Raw genomic sequence first — 23,868 nt, 5'->3', positions numbered from 1 at the left:
GGCCCCGGGGGAAGGCGGGCGGGTGCGTACAAGACCCAAAGATTTGATCTACCTCATGAACCAGCCTTTAAACTGTGTGCGCGGTGAGACGTGAAATGGGGCCTGTGCTCAGGCGGCAGTGGGTGACAAAAGTTCATCTCCATCACCCCCCCCCCCCCCCCCCCATACCACCTCCCACCTCTCACGTTTGTCACTGTGATTTGCTGCCCCCCTCCGTCATTTAGCCCAGAGGTCAGAGCCAGGATTGGGATTTTATTGTGGTCCACGACTCGCAAGTCCATTGGTGTGAGTTTTAAACAGTCCGGAGATATTGTCACGGTGAATGCCCCATGTTAGGGTTTAAGGGTCTCGCCAGGGCAGTCTGGGCGTGGTCTTCAGGTCTGTCCTGGGGGGGGTACATTCACCAGCTAGTCTGTTGAGTCCCCAGCCTCACCCTGAAGGTCTTCCATCGTCCCGTGGGTGGAGCTTGGCACGGCTGATACACCTCAGCCTTCCAGGGCAAGGAGTGGCACGTCATTCTGCGGGGTGAAGTTAGGGTGGTGAAGGAGGGGACACTTGGGGTTTTTATCCAAGGGAGAGAAGGCTGCGGGTAAACCGGGCTAGCAACGGCCGGCACGGACGCGGCGGGCCGAAGGGCCTGTCTCTCCGCCGCCCACCAATTGGGAGAAGGTTCCTGACCTCCAGATCCCCATCTACTGGAAAGGTCCGAGCGGAGGGGAGGGGTGGGTAGCGTAGCCTTTAAGCCCGACAGGGCCGAGGTCACGGCAATCAGGGCACATCATTCAGCCCCAGGGCACCTGTCATGGACAGACTTCATTCCCAATCATGCTTTGGTTTTCCACTCAACGTTGAAGGTGTCCGCCTCTCTCTCTCTCCGGCCTCCCGTTTGGCTTCTGAGCAACTCCGCTCAAAAAAAATAACAATAAAGACGGCACTTTACTGCTCCATCATCCGCGAGTCGCATACTGCAGAAGATTCCACTCGTGTAACATCGCATCTCAATTCACACCCTGTGGGACTTCATTGCATCTTCCCACTCCCGCACTACCCCCTGGGTTCTGTCCCCTTCACCACCCCCCTGTTCTTCAGCTGTGTTACTAAATATTACCTCCAAGCAAAAACATCCTCTTTTTTTTTTTCTCTCGGGTTGTTCTTGAAGGAAATAATGAACAAATAAAGACAATTATTTATGATCCAATGTCCTGTGGAAGGTTTATTTTCTTGTTGGCTTATCCCACCACCCCCCAAAACTCCCCCCCCCCCCCCCTCTTCATCTCCGCAAAGATGCGTTCTTTCTTCAAACCAAAAGTCCAACAGGCGGGCAATTCAGAACCGTCTTAAACCTCGAAGAGAAGGAAGGCACGGTGGCGCCAATGGTGGCGCCGCGAGACCTGCGTTCAATCCTAACATCAGGCCCTGAGGTCTCCTCTCAGATCCCAAAGGTGTGTCGGCTAATTGGCCGCTGTGTACTGTCCCAAGAGCGTAGGTGAGTGGCGGAATCTGAGAGAACCAACGGGAATACGGGCAACATTAAAAAAAATCAAACCGATATAGTTTGGGCGATGGCCAGCACAGACCATGTGGGCCGAAGGGCCTGTCTCGTGCGGTATGCGTGACTCTAAGAGACGGTAAAGTCTTTGGTTAAAAGACTGGGTGATCAAACTCGTGCTTTGATCTCGCTGTGTTCCGTGGGACAACAATAGACAATAGACAATAGGTGCAGGAGGAGGCCATTCAGCCCTTCGAGCCAGCACCGCCATTCAATGTGATCATGGCTGATCACTCTCAATCAGTACCCCGTTCCTGCCTTCTCCCCATACCCCCTGACTCTGCTATCCTTAAGAGCTCTATCTAGCTCTCCCTTGAATGCATTCAGAGAATTGGCCTCCACTGCCTTCTGAGGCAGAGAATTTCACAGATTCACAACTCTCTGACTGAAAAAGTTTTTCCTCATCTCAGTTCTAAATGGCCTACCCCTTATTCTTAAACTGTGGCCCCTGGTTCTGGACGTTGAGTTGGCATTTGTGATCCATGCCACTGAACCGTGTTTTGGTGGAGGGAGGGAAAGTGGACCTACAGACCAATTCTGGGTCAGATTTGGGGCCCATCTGCATTTTATCCTCAATATCCATAAGTTACAGGAGCAGAATGAGGCCATTCGGCCCGTCGGGTCTCCTCCGCCATTCAATCATGGCTGATCTGTCCATCTCTCCTTCCCAGTCCTTTCAGTCACTGGACTGACCAGGAGAGAAGTCTGTTGGTTTTGGTGGGAAGGCACAGAGCCCAGGCAAAGATGGTTTAATCTGTACTGACCAGGAGAGAAACCGGGTGCCATTTTGTACAAAGCAAAGATCTACCCTCCTAGCCTTTGGGCGGCACGGTGGCGCAGCGGTAGAGTTGCCGCCTTACAGCGAATGCAGCGCCGGAGACCCGGGTTCCATCCCGACTACGGGTGCTGTCTGTACGGAGTTTGTACGTTCTCCCCGTGACCTGCGTGGGTTTTCTCCGAGATCTTCGGTTTTCCTCCCACACTCCAAAGACGTACAGGTTTGTAGGTTAATTGGCTTGGTAAATGTAAAGATTGTCCCTAGTGGGTGTAGGATAGTGTTAGTGTGCGGGGATCGCTGGTCGGCGCGGACCCGGTGGGCCGAAGGGCCTGTTTCCGCGCTGTATCGCTAAACTAAACGAAACTAAATTCTTCAGTTCCGTTACCTCGTTCATTTAACAGCATCTGAGAAACTGATGGATGAGAGATTGGACTGAGAAAATGTTCGTTTGCTGAATATTCCCCCGTGAACTGGATTGAACCACGAAAGTATAAGAGATAGGAGCAGACTCGGGCCGAAGATAGACACAAAACGCTGGAGTAACTCAGCGGGTCAGGCAGCATCTCTGGAGAGAAGGAATTCAATGATTCTATATTGTCAATATATGTATCTGAACATGATGTGGAACCTACATGTGAAATGCTTTCTTATGCAGACAACACGGTAACATCATATAGCAGGCCTCACCTCGGCAGTACACACGTGTTGACATGTTTTGCCGTTGACAAAGTTACGAAAGTTTACCAGCTGCCTGCCACACTAAATTGTTTTAAAAAATTTATTGAACTTTTTTTAATGTTCATAGACAATAGACAATAGGTGCAGGACGAGGCCATTCGGCCCTTCGAGCCTGTACGCACTGCCATTCAATGTGATCATGGCTGATCATTCTCAATCAGTACCCCGTTCCTGCCCTCTCCCCATACCCCCTGACTCCGCTATCCTCAAGAGCTCTATCCATCTCTCTCTTGAAAGCATCCAGAGAATTGGCCCCCACTGCCTTCTGAGGCAGAGAATTCCACCCTAAAGGGTCTTCAGTTCCACAGATTTACAACTCTCTGAGTGAATTTTTTTTTCCTCATCTCCGTTCTAAATGGCCTACCCCTTATTCTTAAACTGTGGCCCCTGGTTCTGGACTCCCCCGACATCGGGAACATGTTTCCTGCCTCTAGCGTTTCCAATCCTTTAATAATCTTATATGTTTCGATAAGATCCCCTCTCATCCTTCTAAATTCCAGTGTATACAAGCCTAGTCAACATACGACAGTCCCGCCATTCCGGGAAATAACCTAGTAAACCTACGCTGCACGCCCTCAATAGCAAGAATGTCCTTCGTGACACAAGATGTTCAAGATGTTTCAGATGACACAAGAGTGGCATTTCCCTGGTTGGCTGGCGCGTGTTTCCTTGCTGGAGTGAATCAGCGGGTCAGGCGGCCTCTCTGGGGAAAAGGAACAGGTGACGTTTCGGGTCGAGACCCTTCTTCAGATTCTCGACCCGAATCGTCACCTGCTCCTTTTCTCCAGAGACGCTGCCTGACCCGCTGAGTCTATCTTCGGTTTAAACCAGCATCTGCGGATCCTTCCTGCCCACTAAGGGACCTGCTCCTTTGGGAACTGGTGGCCACCACCTGCCTGCTCCACCAACGTTCACCAACGTCAACGTCAACAGGCACCTTCCGTCCGGGCTGACCCAGGGCAGGTCCTACCTCACAACCCTGCAGGCAACTCTGGCGGATGACCTGAAGAGAGTGGAGACAGTAGGTATACCAACGCCATCTGTTGGCACCGACCCAAGAAGATGGAGTTATCACCAACCAGGAGTTCCGCAAGAAAGGTATGTTTAGTTTAGTTTAGAGATTAAGCACGGAAAATGGCCTTTCAACCCACCTGAGTCCGCACCGACCAGCGATCCCTGCACACTAACCCTATCCTACACACACTAGGGACAAGTTACATTTATACCAAGCCAATTAACCCACAAACCTGCACGCAGAATCTAGCACTGCAACCATGTGGAAGTGCAACCTTAAGCGCTTTGCGGTGGCGCGGCGGTAGAGTTACTGCCTCACAGCGCCGGAGACCCGGGTTCGATCCTGACCACAGGTGCTGTCCGTACGGAGTTTGCACGTTCTCCTGTGACCGCGTGGGGTTCCTCCGGGTGCTCCGGTTTCCTCCCCCACCCCAAACACGTACAGGTTTATAGGTTGTGCGGGGGGGAAAATAACTGCAGATTCTGGTACGAATCGAAGGTATCACAGAATGCTGGAGTAACTCAGCGGGTCAGGCAGCATCTCTGGAGAGAAGGAATGGGTGACGTTTCTTCAGTCTGAAGAAGGGTCTCGACCCGAAACGTCACCCATTCCTTCTCTCCAGAGATGCTGCCTGACCCGCTGAGTTACTCCAGCATTCTGTGATACCAGGTTTGTAGGTTAATTGGCTTCGGGAAAATTGTAAATTGTCCCCAAATGGGAAGGATAGTGTTAGTGTGCAGGGCGATCGCTGGACGGCGTGGACTCGATGGGTCGAAGGGCCTGTATCACAAACCTCTAAAGTCTACAGGGTGAATCAGAAGTGTACACTGTGAATCAGATTAAATATACCAAAACTACCGGGAGTACAGAATGTGATTCCGATCAATAAAACAGAAAGACTGGGAGTGCAGTGCGAATGAGATTAGGTGAGGCAGAGTCATTGAGAACACAGTAAGAACCAGGCCGATTAAAAGAGAAACCCTGGGGGGCATAGCATGAATCAGACGGCTTAAACATGGGAATGCAATCTGAGCTAACTTCCGTAAGCCAGGGCCTGTTGTATCTCCTGGCCACTGCTCACTGCACGCTCCTCTGTTCCACTGCGTCTGATCACTGGATGAGCTCCAGAGGAGATGGTGAGTAGAAGTGTGGAGCAGTGATGGGTTGTCAGTGGTGGGAGATTAGGTAGGTAGGTAGGTACCTAGGTAGGTAGGTAGGTAGGTAGGTAGGTAGGTAGGTAGGTAGGTAGGTAGGTAGGTAGGTAGGTAGGTAGGTAGGTAGGTAGGTAGGTAGGTAGGTAGGTAGGTAGGTAGGTAGGTAGGTAGATAGATAGATAGACAGATAGATAGATAGATAGATAGATATTTACATAGATAGATAGGTAGGTAAGTAGGCAGGTAGGTAGTTAGATATTTACATAGATAGATAGGTAGGTCGATAGGTAGGTAGTGTAGGAAAATAACTGCAGATGCTGCTACAAATCGAAGGTATTTATTCACAAAATGCTGGAGTAACTCAGCAGGTCAGGCAGCATCTCAGGAGAGAAGGAATGGGTGACGTCACGGGTCGAGACCCTTCTTCAGTCTGAAGAAGGGTCTCGACCCGAAACGTCACCCATTCCTTCTCTCCTGAGGTGCTGCCTGACCCGCTGAGTTACTCCAGCATTTTGTGAATAGACAGACAGACAGACAGACAGACAGACAGACAGACAGACAGACAGACAGACAGACAGACAGACAGACAGACAGACAGACAGACAGACAGACAGACAGACAGACAGACAGATAGACAGATAGATCTCTTCCTCAAACATAACAGGTAGTTTAGTTTAGTTGAGAGATACAGCACGGAAACTGGCCCTTCAGCCCTCCCGAGTCCGTGCCGACCAGCGATCCCCGCACACTAACACTATCCTACACTCACTAGGGACAATTTTACATTTATACCAAGCCAATGAACCTACAAACCTGCACGTGTGGGAGGAAACCGGAGCACCCGGAGAAAACCCACGCGGGTCACAGGGAGAACGTACAAACTCCGTACAGACGGCGCCCGTAGTCAGGATCGAACCTGAGTCTCCGGCGCTGCATTCGCTGTAAGGCAGCAACTCTACCGCTGCGCCACCGTGCCGCCCCATGAATTCATCAGTGATCGGAAAGGAATTAGGCTATTCGGCCCATCGTCTCAGGTCTCTGGCGCTGTGAGGCAGCAACTCCACCTCAAACTCTAACTCTATTTAGTTAGTCGCCGATGTTACTCATTCTACCAACCCTTGCCGATCAACAGCTCACCGGAACCAGTTACCCCGGTTACCGGCATGGATCAGTCAAAAATCAGTCGGGCCGCCATCGACCACTGACCCCGGGAGCATCGTTCATCTTGTGAGAGACGCAGAGGCCTTGGGAGTGCTGCAGTTCCCGTGGCAACGGTGGAAGATGGCGTTGCAGGCTTCGGGCCTTGTTTGCCTGCATTTCAAACCAGCCTATCCTCCGACTTTTTTCAAACACGCACTCAAGAGGAAACCTGGTTAATGTGTTTCCTGAATTACAAATACATGCCGTTCCTCCGTTGTTGCTGATTCCTGGTGTTCCCTCCTCTCCCCTCAATCACCCCGGAATGGCTGCCGCAGTTCAAGGTGATGCCCCACGACCACACTCTCAGGAGCAGTGAGGGTCGGGCAGTAAATAAATGCTAGTCTTGCCTCAGCAAGCCAGATCAAAAAACAATGAGAAGCAGTTCCTGAGGCTCATGTTATTGTAAAGTTTAGTTTAGTTTAGAGATACAGGCCCTTCGGCCCACCGAGTCCATGCCGACCAGCAATCCCCGCACACTAACACTATCCTACGCACATAAGGGACAATAATACACATATACCAAGCCAATTAACCTACAAACCTGTATGCCTTTGGAGTCAATAGACAATAGACAATAGGTGCAGGAGTAGGCCATTCGGCCCTTCGAGCCAGCACTGCCATTCAATGTGATCATGGCTGATCATTCTCAATCAGTACCCCGTTCCTGCCTTCTCCCCTGACTCCGCTATCCTTAAGAGCTCTATCCAGCTCTCTCTTGAATGCATTCAGAGAATTGGCCTCCACTGCCTTCTGAGGCAGAGAATTCCACAGATTCACAACTCTCTGACTGAAAAAGGTTTTTCCTCATCTCCGTTCTGAATGGCCTACCCCTTATTCTTAAACTGTGGCCCCTTGTTCTGGACTCCCAGAACCAGGGGGCACAGTGTGGGAGGAAACCGGTGATCCCGGAGGAAATCCACGCGGTCACGGGGAGAACGTGCAAACTTCGTACAGACAAGTACCCATAGTCAGGATCTCTGGCCCTGTAAGGCAGCAGCTCTACCACTGATGTGTGTTGTCCTTTTGATTTGGACGTAGAAAGAGAGATTACTTTAGTTTTAGAAAAATAGAATCGCAGATGCAGGTTGACAAAATATGACGGTTAATCTGGAGTACTGTGTGCAGTTTTGGTCTCCAAATTTGAGGAAGGATATTCTTGCTATTGAGGGCGTGCAGCGTAGATTTACTAGGTTAATTCCCGGAATTGTGGGACTGTCATATGTTGAAAGACTGGAGCGACTAGTTTTGCATCCACTGGAATTTAGAAGGATGAGAGGGGATCTTATCGAAACGTATAAAATTATTAAGGGGTTGGACACGTTAGAGGCAGGAAACATGTTCCCAATGTTGGGGGAGTCCAGAACCAGGGGGCCACAGTTTAAGAATAAGGGGTAGGCCATTTAGAACAGAGATGAGGAAAAACTTTTTTAGTCAGAGAGTTGTGAATCTGTGGAATTCTCTGCCTCAGAAGGCAGTGGAGGCCAATTCTCTGAATACATTCAAGAGAGAGCTGGATAGAGCTCTTAAGGATAGCGGAGTCAGGGGGTATGGGGAGAAGGCAGGAACGGGGTACTGATTGAGAATGATCAGCCATGATCACATTGAATGGCGGTGCTGGCTCGAAGGGCCGAATGGCCTTCTCCTGCACCTATTTTCTATTGTCTATTGTCTATAATGCTGGAGTAACTCAGTGAGTCGGGCAGCATCTCAGGAGAGCATGGATAGGCGATGTTTCAGACCCACAGGTGGACCTTAAACATGGACAAGGACAAGTCTGGCCCGTGTCTGGTCTGATCTGTAAGTCCACACAAAAGCAGGGCAGAAGCAGGCAGTGAGTTCATTAGTTCAGAAGTAAGAGGAGCAGAATTAGGCCATTCGGCCCATCAAGTCTGCTCCGCCATTCACACCCATCTTCAGATTCTGAAGAAATCTGAGTCTGAAGAAAGGTCTCGACCCGAAACGTCGCCTATCCATGTTCTCCTGAGATGCTGCCTCACCTGCTGAGTTACTCCAGGTAGTATAAGAAAATAACTGCAGATCCTGGTACAAATCGAAGGTACAAATCGCCCTGCACACTAACACTATCCTTCCCATTTGGGGACAATTTACAATTTTACCGAAGCCAATTAACCTACAAACCTGGTATCACAAAATGCTGGAGTAACTCAGCAGGTCAGGCAGCATCTCAGGAGAGAAGGAATGGGTGACGTTTCGGGTCGAGACCCTTCTTCAGTCTGAAGAAATGTCACCCATTCCTTCTCTCCTGAGACGCTGCCTGACCTGCTGAGTTACTCCAGCATTTTGTGAATAAATACCTGCTGAGTTACTCCAGTATTCGATGTCTTTCTTAGGTTAGTTTCAATTTAGTTTAAACTTACAGCCCTTTGGCCCACGAGTCCACGCTGACAATCGAGCACCTGTTCACACGAGTTCTACGTGACCCCACTTTCCTCATCCACTCCCTACACACTGGGGGCGATTTACAGAGGCCGATTAACCTACAAACCCGCACCGTCTTAGGGATGTTGGAGGAAACCGGAGCATCTAGAGGAAGCCCACACGGTCACAGGGAGAACGTGCAAACTCCGCACAGACAGACAGCACCCGAGGTGAGGCAGCGGTTCTAACAAGTGAAACCGTGGGAACCTTCACATGTGGACCTTAAACATGGACAAGGACAAGTCTGGCCCGTGTCGTGTCTGATCTGTAAGTCCACACAAAAGCAGAGCAGAAGAGGCAGTGAGTTCATTAGTTCGGAAGTAAGAGGAGCAGAATTAGGCCACTCGGCCCATCAAGTCTACTCCGCCATTCAATCGTGGCTGATCTATCTCTCCCTTCTATACCCCGTTCTCCTGCCTTCTCCCCATGACCCCTACCTCCAGCCTAACCATGGCTAAACCGGGACTACAAATCCACTTACTTGTAATTAAAGGAACTGCAGGTGCTGGTTTATCCCAAAAATGCTGGAGTAATTCCACTGATCAGGCAGAAACTCTGGAAAAATGGATACGTGACGTTTCGGGTTTGGGTCAGATGCTGCCTGACCCGCTGAGTTACTCCAGCACTTTGTGTTTTTCACGAGACAGAGGTCCGTCCCTTGATCTTTGAAATTGTGTTGGATAAAATCGCAGTGGCAAAGCCTCACCTCCAGGTGTCAGCATGGTACCAGCAAACAACAGGGTCCTTTTATATGGGGGTCTGTAATTCATAAGTTCATCAGTGATAGGAGAGGAATTAGGCCATTCGGCCCATCAAGTCTACTCTGCCATTCATTCATGGCTGATCTATCTCTCCCTCCCAACCCCATTCTCCTGCCTTCCCCCCATAACCCCCGACACCCGCACTAATCAAGAATCTGTCTATCTCTGTCTTTAAAATATCCACTGACTTGGCCTCCACGGCCTTCTGTGGCAAAGAATCCCACAGATTCACCACCCTTTGCCTAAAGAAATTCCTGCTCATCTCCTTCCTAAGGGCGGCACGGTGGCGCAGCGGTAGAGTTGCTGCCTTACAGCGAATGCAGCGCCGGAGACTCAGGTTCGATCCCGACTACAGGCGCCGTCTGTACGGAGTTTGTACGTTCTCCCCGTGACCCGCGTGGGTTTTCTCCGAGACCTTCGGTTTCCTCCCACACTCCAAAGACGTGCAGGTTTGTAGGTTAATTGGCTTGGTAAATGTAAAAATTGTCCCTAGTGGGTGTAGGAAAGTGTTAATGTGTGGGGATCGCTGGGCGGCGCGGACTCGGTGGGCCGAAGGGCCTGTTTCCACGCTGTATCTCTAAATCTAAATCTAAATCTAAATCTAAAGGAATGTCCTTTTATTCTGAGGCTGTGACCTCTGGTCCTAGACTCTCCCACTAGTGGAAACATCCTCCCCACATCCACTCTATCCAGGCCTTTCACTATTTGGTAGTTGTGGCCACAAATCATCATTTGATTCGTTGGCTCAATAATGGTATTGTTGGGCAAAGCCAGTCTTGACCATCCCTGGTGACCCTGTATTAAGAAGGCAGGTTTAGTTTTTTTTAGTTTAGCTTAGTTTACAGCTACCAGCGTGGAAACAGGCCCTTTCGGCCCACCGGGTCCGCGCCGACCAGCGATCCCCGCACACTAACACTATCCTACACCCACTAGGGACATTTTTTACATTGACCAAGCCAATTAACCTACAAGCCTGTACGTCTTTGGAGTGTGGGAGGACACCAAAGATCTCGGAGAAAACCCACGCAGGTCATGGGGAGAACGTGCAAACTCCGTACAGACAGCAACGGTAATCGGGATCGAACCAGGGTAAGAAGCAACACAATCTCTTCCCCTCTGTCATCAGGCTTCTGAACGGTCCTTCCATAAGTTAGGGCTAGGATTCACCTCTACCCCATTGCGGACATTGGGCTTTGCCTATGGAACTGATGCTGTACAATGCTGAGAACTATATTCTGCATTCTGTATTGTCTCCTTTGCTTTATCTAGCTTCTAGCTTATTTGAGTTTGACTCAAAGAGGATAGGAGAATGCGGTTGGGAGGGAAAAATAGATAGTCATGGAATCATGCAGCGTGAAAACAGGCCGATCGGCCCAACTTGCCCACCGCGACCAACATGCATGACCATCAACCGACATATAGGAATGCATAGGAAGGAACTGTTGATGCTGGTTTACATTGAAGATACTGTACACACAAAATGCTGGAGTAACTCAGCGGGACAGGCAGCATCTCTGGAGAGAAGGAATGGGTGACGTTTCGGGTCGAGACCCTTCTTCAGACTGAGTGTCAGGGGAAAGGGAGACACAACAGAGATAAGGAATGTAAGGCGTGAAAACGAGACTTCAAGGAAAATGTAGAATACGTCATTGTTAGCTGGACAAGGTGACAACCAAAGATACTAGAGGAGCAAGATAGACCACTCGACCTTAAAAACCGTAGTGCGTCACGGCGGCCATTTTAGTAGGCAGAAACTTGCAGAAACGTTTAAAAAGAAAAATAACAAAAATCCGTGAGTTGATAGACGAGATATATTCTGCATTTTAATGGTATCATCACACATACTGTTCCCCCAAAACACTGATTACACTGCGAGAGGCAGAGCGAACGGTGGGTTTTGCTTACTAAAATGGCTCCTTTGCGTACTACAATTCAGTATAGGCGATTTCAACGGAGTGGCCCATCTTGCTCCTCTAGTACCTTTGGTGACAATGAAGAATATAAAGGTAAGAATGTAATCAAGGCGACTGTCAGACTGGTCGGAGAACTGGGATGGGGAGGGATGGAGAGAGAGGGAAAGCAAGGGCTAGAGAAGTCGAAAATTAATACCACTGGCGTGTAAATGCAAAGCTCCATTATCAATAGACAATAGACAATAGGTGAAGGAGTAGGCCATTCAGCCCTTCGAGCCAGCACCGCCATTCAATGCGATCATGGCTGATCACTCTCAATCAGTACCCCGTTCCTGCCTTCTCCCCATACCCCCCTCACTCCGCTATCCTTAAGAGCTCTATCCAGCTCTCTCTTGAAAGCATCCAACGAACTGGCCTCCACTGCCTTCTGAGGCAGAGAATTCCACACCTTCACCACTCTCTGACTGAAAAAGTTCTTCCTCATCTCCGTTCTAAATGGCCTACCCCTTATTCTTAAACTGTGGTCCCTTGTTCTGGACTCCCCCAACATTGGGAACATGTTTCCTGCCTCTAATGTGTCCAATCCCCTAATTATCTTATATGTTTCAATAAGATCCCCCCTCATCCTTCTAAATTCCAGTGTATACAAGCCCAATCGCTCTAGCCTTTCAACATACGACAGTCCCGCCATTCCGGGAATTAACCTATCAACCTTTATCAGTTGAGTCTGAAGGAAGATCCCGAACCAAAACGTCGCTGTGTGAAGTTGTGTGAATAAGGACAAGTTGTTTAACTTCATAATGAGTTTTATTAACCACGAGGCTACAGGCCATGGACCAAGGCCTTCACATCACTTCGGATCACTCCCCGTCTGACTCGGTAGCACGCATGCGCAACGTAAGATACCTCAGGAGACAGAGTTTCTTCCCACAGGCCATCAGGACTGTCAACTTTTATAACTCCAGAGACTCAATTTTTGTCTACACTATAGTAACTTATTAACTTTATTTATATGCTGTAACTGTAATTCTTTTTTGTGCACAATCCGCAGGCATTGCCACTTTCATTTCACTGCACATCGTGTGTGTGTATGTGACAAATAAACTTGACTTGACTTGAAACGAACACCTGACATTATTATTTTTTTTTTTTGTTCTTTGAAGCATTTATTTAAAGCGTTTCTTCCCCGTCAAGCGCACATGTTTACATGGTTACCCCATTAACCCGTCCAACTTCAATACTTGCCGATGGAATCTTGGCAAGGCAGCAGCGGGGGGGTGGGGTGGAAAGGTTGGCTGAGGTGAGAGGGAAATGGGCGGATGACTTATGTCCGGCGCCTTGCATGGGAACCTCTGCCAAAGGGGTGAGAAGCTAGGGGGAGATATCTTCCATTTACCTTTTTTATGCCGTAAACCAGTCGGAAAGCTTCACAGCAAATCTAATTCAAAATAAAAACAATTTAGACAATAGACAATCGGTGCAGGAGGAGTGTAAGAAAATAACTGCAGATGCTGGTACAAGTCGAAGGTATTTATTTCACAAAATGCTGGAGTAACTCAGCGGGTCAGGCAGCATCTCAGGAGAGAAGGAATGGGTGACGTTTCGGGTCGAGACGTCTCTGCAACGTCCCGGGTCGGGTCTGAAGAAGGGTCTCGACCCGAAACGTCGCCCATTCCTTCTCTCCTGAGATGCTGCCTGACCCGCTGAGTTACTCCAGCATTCTAGTGAAATAGGTGCAGGAGGAGGCCATTCGGCCCTTCGAGCCAGCACCGCCATTCAATGTGATCATGGCTGATCATTCTCAATCAGTACCCCGTTCCTGCCTTCTCCCCATACCCCCTCACTCCACTATCCTTAAGAGCTCTATCCAGCTCTCTCTTGAATGCTTTCAGAGAATTGGCCTCCACTGCCTTCTGAGGCAGAGAATTCCACAGATTTAAAGTAGAGAACACAGGAATACAGATCTACAGTCACCAATCCACTTTCTCCAGAGATGCTGCCTGTCCCACTCACCCACTGAGTTACTCCAGCACTTTATGTCTAATTCTTTGCTCCATTACACGCCATCGACAGTCACCTCTTTGAGACAATAGCGTTCTATTGTCCACCAGGGGTCAGCGTCCAGCCTTCATCTGAATTTTAAATCTATCTATATACTAAAACTCTCGTTTGTTTGTTAGTTTGTTCCTGAACTACAGCCGAAACGGTGCACGATGGCACGACAACGCTGGCCCACCTTACTCACCGTCGCCCCTGTGGTGCTAATGGAAGAAGTTTCATTGAAATCGGTGTTCTATTTTTAAAGTTATTCACATTTTAAGGTTTAAATCTATCTCCTAGGGAGGGAGGGAGGGAGGAAGGGAGGAAGGGAGGAAGGGAGGGAGGGAGAGAGAGAGGGAGAGAGGGAGGGAGGAAGGGAGGGAGGGAGAGAGGGAGAGAGGGAGGAAGGTAGAGAGGGAGGGAGAGAGGGAGGGAGGGAGGGAGGGAGAGAGGGAGGGAGGGAGGGAGAGAGGGAGAGAGGGAGGGAGAGAGGGAGGGAGAGAGGGAGAGAGGGAGGGAGAGAGGGAGAGAGGGAGAGAGGGAAGGAGGAAGGGGAGGAGGGAGGGAGGGAGGGAGGGAGGGAGAGAGGGAAGGAGGAAGGGGAGGAGGGAGGGAGGTTGGGAGGGAGGGAGGGAGGGAGGGAGGGAGGGAGGGAGGGAGGGAGGGAGGGAGGGAGGGAGGGAGGGAGGGAGGGAGGGAGGGAGGGAGGGAGGGAGGGAGGGAGGGGATAAAGGGGATGGAGTGTGGGGGAAGGGGATGGGGGATGGGGCAGGGTGCTGCACCAATGCAGGAGAAGTTTGGGCCCAACGGGTCCAATTGGTCTAGTATGAAGTTAAATTCGTCGTAAAATAGTCCAACCAAGATAAAGCTGGAGCTGTTACCACGGCAACATTCCGAATTCGTTTAAATTACCAATTATCTTCTGTTGTTTGTCAATAATTGCTTTATCTAATTTAAGTTTCACCTGCGGTAGACTTGGCTTGTGAGTCATACACAGAGTTTGCGTGTTGCCCTGTTAGTTTGGAGGAGGTCCCAACATCTCTCAGCGGCACGGTGGCGCAGCGGTAGAGTTGCCGCCTTACAGCGCCGGAGACCCGGGTTCAATCCCGACTACGGGCGCTGTCTGTACGGAGTTTGCACGTTCTCCCCGTGACCTGCGTGGGTTTTCTCCGGGTGCTCCGGTCTCCTCCCACACTCCAAAGACGTGCAGGTTAGTAGATTAATTGGCTTGGTAAAAATTGTAAATTGTCCCTAGTGTGTTCATAAGTGATAGGAGCAGAATTAGGCCATTCGGCCCATTATCTACTCCGCCATTCAATCATGGCTGATCTATCTCTCCCTCCTAACCCCATTCTCCTGCCTTCTCCTCATAACCCCTGACACCCGCACTAATCAAGAATCTATCTATCTCTGCCTTAAAAATATCCACTGGCTTGGCCTCCACAGCCTTCTGTGGCAAAGAATTCCACAGATTCAAAACCCTCTGACAAAATAAGTTCCTCCTCATCTCCTTCCTAAAGGAACATCCTTTAATTCTGAGGCTGTGATCTCTGGTCCTAGACTCTCCCACTAGTGGAAACATCCTCTCACATCCACTCTATCCAAGCCTTTCAATGAGGCCCCCCCCCCCCCTCGATCTTCTAAACTCCAGCAAGTACAGGCCCAGAGGAGGACAGAAACATAGAAAATAGGTGCAGGAGGAGGCCATTTGGCCCTTCGAGCCAGCACCGCCATTCATTGTGATCATGGCTGACCATCCACAATCAGTAACCCGTGCCTGCCTTCTCCCCATATCCCTTGATTCCGCTAGCCCCTAGAGCTCTATCTAACTCTCTCTCTTAAATCCATCCAGTGAATTGGCCTCCACTGCCCTCTGTGGCAGAGAATTCCACAAATTCACAACTCTCTGGGTGAAAAAGTTTTTTCTCACCTCAGTTTGAAATGGGCTCCCCTTTATTCTTAGACTGTGTGGCCCCTGGTTCTGGACTCCCCCAACATTGGGAACATTTTTCCTGCATCTGGCTCATGTAGAATCTTGCGATTCACATTGGGGCCAGTTCCACTTGGCGAGTGGTAGTTAGGACTTGTTGGGGGTGGGTAGCGTGTGTAGGATAGTGTTGACGTGCGGGGATCGCTGGTCGGCGCGGATTCGTTGGGGCCCAAGGGTCTGTTTCTCTGTTGTATCTCTCGACTAAATAAACTCTGCAGCAATTTCCCAAAAGCATTCATTCATCCCAGATCAGAGCCGGAGGGGACAGCGGCCAAAGGCAGATGGGATGGTTCTTACATTCTGTACTCCTTCCCCAGACCTCTCCCCCTGAGGGGAGTCTGATGTCCCCCAGCTATGGGCCTCCTCGATCCCATCAACCATTTGGAAAACTCCCATCCCCCAAGGACCTCCACAGATCAACTGAGCAAGAGTTACGATCAGAATCCAGCACAGAGTGGGATCGCTTTCTGCTTTTAGTGAGGGGGAAAAACAGCAGATGCTGGTACAAATCGAAGGTATTTATTTCACAGAATGCTGGAGTAACTCAGCGGGTCAGGCAGCATCTCGGGAGGGAAGGAATGGGTGACGTTTCGGGTCGAGACGTCTCTGAAACGTCTCGGGTCGGGTCTGAAGAAGGGTCTCGACCCGAAACGTCACCCATTCCTTCTCTCCTGAGATGCTGCCTGACCCGCTGAGTTACTCCAGCATTTTGTGAAATAGGTGCAGGAGTAGGCCATTCGGCCCTTCGAGCCAGCACTGCCATTCAATGTGATCATGGCTGATCATCCACAATCAGTACCCCGTTCCTGCCTTCTCCCTATACCCCCTGACTCCGCTATCATTAAGAGCTCTATCTAGCTCTCCCTTGAAAGCATCCAGAGAATTGGCCTCCACTGCCTTCTTAAACTGTGTGACCCCTGGTTCTGGACTCCCCAACATTGGGAACATGTTTCCTGCCTCCAGCGTGTCCAATCCCTTAATAGTCTTATCTGTTTCAATAAGACTCCCTCTCATCCTTCTAAATTCCAGCGTATACAAGCCCAGTCGCTTCAGTCTTTCAACATACGACAGTCCCGCCATTTAAATCGAAGGTAGACACAAAATGCTGGAGTAACTCAACGGGTCAGGCAGCATCTCGGGAAAGATGTCATCCCGTCTGAAGAAGGGTCTCTACCTGTGACGTCACCCATTCCTTCTCTCCTAGGTGCTGCCTGACCTGCTGAGTTACTCCAGCATTTTGTGATCCAAATTCAGCACCTCATTCCAGCTTTCTCCCCATATCCCTTGATTCCGTTAGCCCTAAGAGCTAAATCTAACTCTAACTCCACTCTTGAAAACTCCCAGAGGGAGAGAGGGAGGGGGAGAGATGGAGAAGGAGGGAGGGAGAGAGGGAGAGAGAGGGGGGGGAGAGAGGGAGAGAGAGAGAAGGCCTGGAGCCTAGGTTTGCATGAATAAGATGAGCAGGCACAAAATGCCGGAGTAACTCAGCGGGGACAGGCAGCATCTCTGGCGAGAAGGAATGGGTGACGTTTCGGGTCGAGACCCTTCTGCAGTCTGAAGAAGGGTCTCGATCTGAAACGTCACCCGTTCCTTCTCTCCAGAGATGCTGCCTGTCCCCGCTGAGTTACTCCAGCATTTGGTGCCTATCTTCGGTTTAAACCAGCACCTGCAGTTCCTTCCTGCACAGGAATGAGTGGAGAATCAGAAAACAGAGCATACGCACTTTCCCAACTGCGATGAGTGATTCGTTAAACTGTGAGTCATTGTATAACCCGTTTGGACAAGACCTTTTATCTGGAGATAAAACTCCGTACAGGCGGCGCCTGGGGGGGAGAGGGCAGCACTGGGGACTAAAATAATACTGGGACCGTCAGAGACTGAGGGGGGGTCTGACTGAACTATATACAGTTATGACAGAGATGGATAGGGTACCAATACTGGGACAAGGGCGGTCCCATACAGGACAAACCAATTTAGCCCAAAATACGGGATGTCAATAGGCAATAGACAATAGATGGTATTTATTCACAAAATGCTGGAGTAACTCAGCAGGTCAGGCAGCATCTCAGGAGAGAAGGAATGGGTGACGTTTCGGGTCGAGAAGAAGGGTCTCGACCCGAAACGGCAGGGTGGCGCAGCGGTAAAGTTGCTGCCTTACAGCGAATGCAGCGCTGGAGGCTCAGGTTCGATCCTGACTACGGGCGCCGCCTGTACGGAGTTTGTACGTTCTCCCCGTGACCTGCGTGGGTTTTCTCCGAGATCTTCGGTTTCCTCCCACACTCCAAAGACGTGCAGTTTTGTAGGTTAATTGGCTGGGTAAATGTAAAAATTGTCCCTAGTGGGTGTAGGATAGTGTTAATGTGCGGGGATCGCTGGGCAGGGTGGACTTGGTGGGCCGAAAGGGCCTGTTTCCGTGCTGTAGAATCTAAATCTAAAAAAAAAATCATTCCTTCTCTCCCGAGATGCTGCCTGACCTGCTGAGTTACTCCAGCATTTTGTGAATAAATACCTTCGATTTGTACCAGCATCTGCAGTTATTTTCTTATACTATATAGACAATAGACAATAGGTGCAGGAGGAGGCCATTCAGCCCTTCGAGCCAGTACCGCCATTCAATGTGATCATGGCTGACCATTCTCAATCAATACCCCGTTCCTGCCTTCTCCCCGTACCCCCGGCTAATACGGGACAGTTGGCAACCCTAGCCCTGAGCTGAGAATGGGAACACTTGCAAAGTGCCGTTACTGCTTTCAGTCTGACTGTAATTGCAACGCCCAGTGTTGTTGGCGAGAGTCTCCAGTGCCCAGAGCCATTATTGCACCTTGAATAATTGAGCAATTTCCTGCGTCTCTCCCGCTGTGCAATCGACTCAGAATGGCACGACACGCTCGATGAAAATGATTGTGATCACTGTGCATTTGTCCGGCGATCGCACTACGCAGATTACAAGCCCTTCCAGCCAATTTAATTCACGCGCCACCATCCTTGCTCTAGTTTGGTTTAGTTTAGAGACACAGCGCGGAAACAGGCCCTTCGGCCCGCCGAGCCTGTGCTGACCAGCGGTCCCCGCACACTAATAACGGGTGGCGCAGCGGTAAAGTTGCCGCCTTACAGCGCTTGCAGCGCCGGAGACCCGGGTTCGATCCCGACCACGGGTGCTGTCTGTACGGAGTTTGTACGTGACCTTTCTCTGAGATCTTCGGTTTCCTCCCACGCTCCAAAGTTGTACAGATTTTGTGCAGGTTAATCGGCTTGCTATAATGTAAATTGTCCCGAGTGTGTGTGTAGGATAGTGTTAGTGTGCGTGGATCGCTGGTTAGCGTGGACTCGGTGGGCCGAAGGGCCTGTTTCCACGCTGTACCTCTAAACTAAACTAAACTAACACTATCCGACACACCCTGGAGATCATTTACAATTTTACCGAACCAATTAACCCAATCAAGTCTACTCCGCCATTCTGCCCCTCTCTTCCCCCCCCCCTTCCCAGTTCTCCCTCTATCTTCCTGTCTCCAACTATATATCCTCCTTTGTCCCGCCCTCCCTGACATCAGTCTGAAGAAGGGTCTCGACCCGAAACGTCACCCATTCCTTCTCTCCTGAGATGCTGCCTGACCCGCTGAGTTACTCCAGCATTTTGTGAATAAATACCTTCGATTTGTACCAGCATCTGCAATTATTTTCTTATACTACTCCACCATTCAATCATGGCTGATCTATCTCTCACTTTAAAACCCCATTCTCCTGCCTTCTCCCCATAACCCCTGACACCCGCACTGATCAAGAATCTATCCATCTCTGCCTTAAATATATTCAGATATTGATCTGGCGCTGTGAGGCAGCAACTCTACCGCTGCGCCACCGTGCTGATGGGCCAGTGTACGAATTGATGGGCCGAATGGCCTCATTCTGCTCGGATCACTTATATGAGCAACTCCAACCCAGTATTATGACTCTGGGACCCTGTGGCATCTGCTGACTGAGTGGATCGCTGAAGAGTCTTCCAGATCTGATATATTAGCATGGGAATATCGAAGCAATTCACCTGGTTTTCAATTAACTTGCCGTGGGGGGGAGAAACACACGTGGGAATCCTTATCGGAATGTTCCTTGGGTGGTCAATCACCGACTAACACTTTAATTTCTCACCTGACTAAACATCAGACATATCTCCACTTAGCAAGGCGTTGTTGGAGGAAGTAATTTAAACTTCTGAAGAATTACCTTCTCCTTTGACAGTTCATTGCAAGCACGTCGGGGGAGTCAGTGTATGTTCATGTATTTCCACATGACAGCGAAGGAGGCCACTCGGCCCATCCAGTCGATGCCAGCCCATTGAACAGCCTCATTTCACCACTGATTTCCCCTGTAATCTAGTCTTTCCACATTCCCGTCAACTCAACACACACACACACACACACACACGCACACGCACACACACACACACACACACACACACACACACATACACACACACACACACACACACACACACACACACACACACACACACACACACACACACACACACACACACACACACACACACACACACACATACACACACACACACACACACACAAACACACACGCGCGCACATACACACACACATAGACACACGCACACAAACACACATAGACACACACACACACACACGCACACACACACGCACACACACACACACACAGACACACACATACACACACAAACACACACGCGCGCACATACACACACACATAGACACACGCACACACACACACACACACACATACACACACACACACACACACACACACACACAAACACACACGCGCGCACATACACACACACATAGACACACGCACACAAACACACATAGACACACACACACACACACACACGCACACACACACGCACACACACACACACATAGACACACACACACACACACATAGACACACACACACATAGACACACACACACACACACATAGACACACACACACACACACACGCACACACGCACACGCATATAGACACACACACACACACACACATAGACACACACACACACACAAACACACACGCACACACACACATAAACACTTACACACACATACAGACGCTCATACACACACATACACGCATCTACATATCTACAGCCGTTCACACATACACATGCATACTCACACACAAACACGCTGCCTTACAGTGCCAGAGACCCAGGCTAAGGGCGCTGTCTGTGTGGAGTTTGCACGTTCTCCCTGTATCGTGTCGTACAGACAGGCCACCACCTCTCCTACATTACAGCCTCACCAGTGGGACTTTGCGATGAGAGTCTTTGCTCTCTGGGGCGTTACAGTGGTGCAGCGGCAGGGTTACTGCGCCTGCATACAATGCAACCTGTGAGCATCTCCAGTTATGGCTTTAGATCTGCAAAAGGTGGTGCAGCGGTAGAGTTGCTGCCTCACAGCGCCAGAGACCCGGGTTCCATCCCGACTACGGGCGCTGTCTGTACGGAGTTTGCACGTTCTCCGCGTGAGTTTTCTCCGGGTGCTCCGGTTTCCTCCCACACTCCAAAGACGTAGAAGTTTGTAGGTTAATTGACTTGGTGTATGTGTAAGTTGCCCCTAGTGTGTGTGTGGGATAGTGTTAGCGTGCGGGGATCGCTGGTCGGCGCGGACTCGGTGGGCCGGAGGGCCTGTTTCTAGCCTAAAGCTAGAATACTGAAACCACAAATGCCTTGCAATGTTTCTCTCCTGACTTTCAGTCTGAAGAAAGGGATCTCGACCCGAAACGTCACCCATTCCTTCTCCCCAGAGATGCTGCCTGTCCTGCTGAGTTACTCTAGCTTTTTGTGCCTGTCTTCCAATTGGTCTTTGCAGCTAGTCCTATAAATGTAAATGAGACTTTAAGTGTCTTGTTGACAAGGAGACACAATTTCAGCACTTGCATTAATCAAAACGTGGAACCATAATTAGACGATTGGAATGTTTCTCCAGTCCCTCTGCTCAGTGTTAGTCAATACAATTATGCAGCCAACCCTTACGATGTCTGATGTTATGTTTTTCGTCAGGATTCTTCTCCAGACTGATCGATAGAGGTGGGGGTGGGAATTGGAGGCAGGGTGGCACAGTGCTGGAGTTGCTCACAGCGCCGGAGACCCGGGTTCAATCCCCACTATGGGTGCTGTCTGTACGGAGTTTGTACGTTCTCCCTGTGACCTGCATGGTCTTTCTCCGGGTGCTCCGGTTTCAAGTCAAGTCAAGTTTATTTGTCACATACACATACACGATGTGCAGTGAAATGAAAGTGGCAATGCCTGCGGATTGTGCACAAAAAGAATTACAGTTACAGCATATAAATAAAGTTAATAAGTTACTATAGTGTAGACAAAAATTTAGTCTCTGGGGTTATAAAAGTTGACAGTCCTGATGGCCTGTGGGAAGAAACTCCGTCTCATCCTCTCCGTTTTTACAGCGTGACAGCGGAGGCGTTTGCCTGATCGTAGCATCTGGAACAGTCCGTTGCTGGGGTGGTAGGGGTCCCTCATGATCTTGCTTGCTCTGGATCTACACCTCCTGATGTATAGGTCCTGCAGGGGGGCGAGTGTAGTTCCCATGGTGCGTTCTGCCAAACGCACTACTCTCTGCAGGGCCTTCCTGTCCTGGGCAGAGCTGTTCCCAAACCAGACTGTAATGTTGCCGGACAGGATGCTCTCTACAGCCCACACTCCAAAGACGTGCAGGGTTTGTAGGTTAATTGGCTTTGGTAAATATTGTCCCAAGCGTGTGTAGGATAGTGCTAGTCCACGAACACTACCCTACACCCACTAGGGACAATTTACACTTATACCAAGCCAATTACTCTACACACCTGCACGTCTTTGGAGTGTGGGAGGAAACCGAAGATCTCGGAGAAGACCGACGCGGGGAGAACGTACAAACTCCGTACAGACAGCACCCGCGGTCGGGATCGAACCCGTGTCTCCGGCGCTGTAAGCGCTGTAAGGCGGCAACTCTACCGCTGCACCACTTAGACAAGATAGACACAAAAAGCTGGAGTCGCTCAGCGGGTCAGGCAGCATGTCTGGAGAGAAGGAATGGGTGACGTGACGTTTCGGGTCGGGGGAGTTAGCTGTCATCTGGTCCACTCCCTCAAGAAAATTCCGCCGTTTGTTTTTTTTTTGCTTCTTGTCGTCAAAACGTTGCCAAGTGTCGGCAGAGATGGGAAGTCAAGTCATACGAAGCTGGCTTTTACCACAGCGTTGACTTGCTTGTCAAACTTTCATGCAGAGTCAAATATCACGCCAAGGTTTTTGACGTGCGGTTTGACTAGGGAGGATAGGCTTCCAAGGCTGCCTGTTATCGTTTTGATGGAGTCGAGGGGGGGGGGGGGGGGGGGGAGAATAGGATGACCTCAGACTTGCTCTCGTTTAGGAAGTTGAAGGAAGTTCTGTGCCATCGAAGGAAGAGACGCAGATGTTTAGATTGGAGGTGAGCGGACGTACTCTGCTGGATAATCGGTGAGGAGAACCAATCTCAGGCTTCGCCAAACCCCCGCTCTGTGACCTGCGTCTGGCTGATGAGGCATTCAGACAATGGCCGGGGACCATCACACAATGGCGGCAACAACACAACACAGCCCATTCAACACAGGATGACACTAATCAAAGGCTGCCTTGTCTCTCTGTCAACCTGAGAAACCAGTGCTTCTTCATTCCAATTATTGATCTCTCAGATACATCCCCCGTGGTCTTGTAAGAAAATAACTGCAGATGCTGGTACAAATCGAAGGTATTTATTCACAAAATGCTGGAGTAACTCAGCCCCGTGGTCTTGATGAGTTCTTGGCCTTAAACTGTTCCAATGTTGATTATTCCCCTCCAGGGTCCCATTGCATCCTGATCACCGCTACTTTAAGACAGACACTAAAGTGCCGGAGTAACTCAGCGGCTCAGGCGCAGCATCTCTGGAGAGAAGGAATAGGCGACGTTTTGGGTCGAGACCCTTCTTCAGACTGAGTGTCGGGGGAGAAGGAAATGAGAGTCTGAAGAAGGGTCTCGACCTGAAACGTCACCCATTCCTTCTCTCCAGAGATGCTGCCTGACCCGCTGAGTTACTCCAGCACTTATGGGGAGAAGGCAGGCACGGGTTACTGATTGTGGACAATCAGCCATGATCACAATGAATGGCGGTGCTGGCTCGACGGGGCCGAATGGCCTCCTCCTGCACCTATTTTCTATGTTTCTTTGTTTCTATGACCCGAAACATCACCTATTCCTTCTCCCTTTCCCCTGACACTCAGTCTGAAGA

Source organism: Rhinoraja longicauda, chromosome 41, assembly GCF_053455715.1.
Source record: "Rhinoraja longicauda isolate Sanriku21f chromosome 41, sRhiLon1.1, whole genome shotgun sequence".
NCBI lineage: Eukaryota > Metazoa > Chordata > Chondrichthyes > Rajiformes > Arhynchobatidae > Rhinoraja > Rhinoraja longicauda.
The sequence above is the reverse complement of the archived record's forward strand: the minus strand, read 5'-3'. Positions refer to the sequence as shown.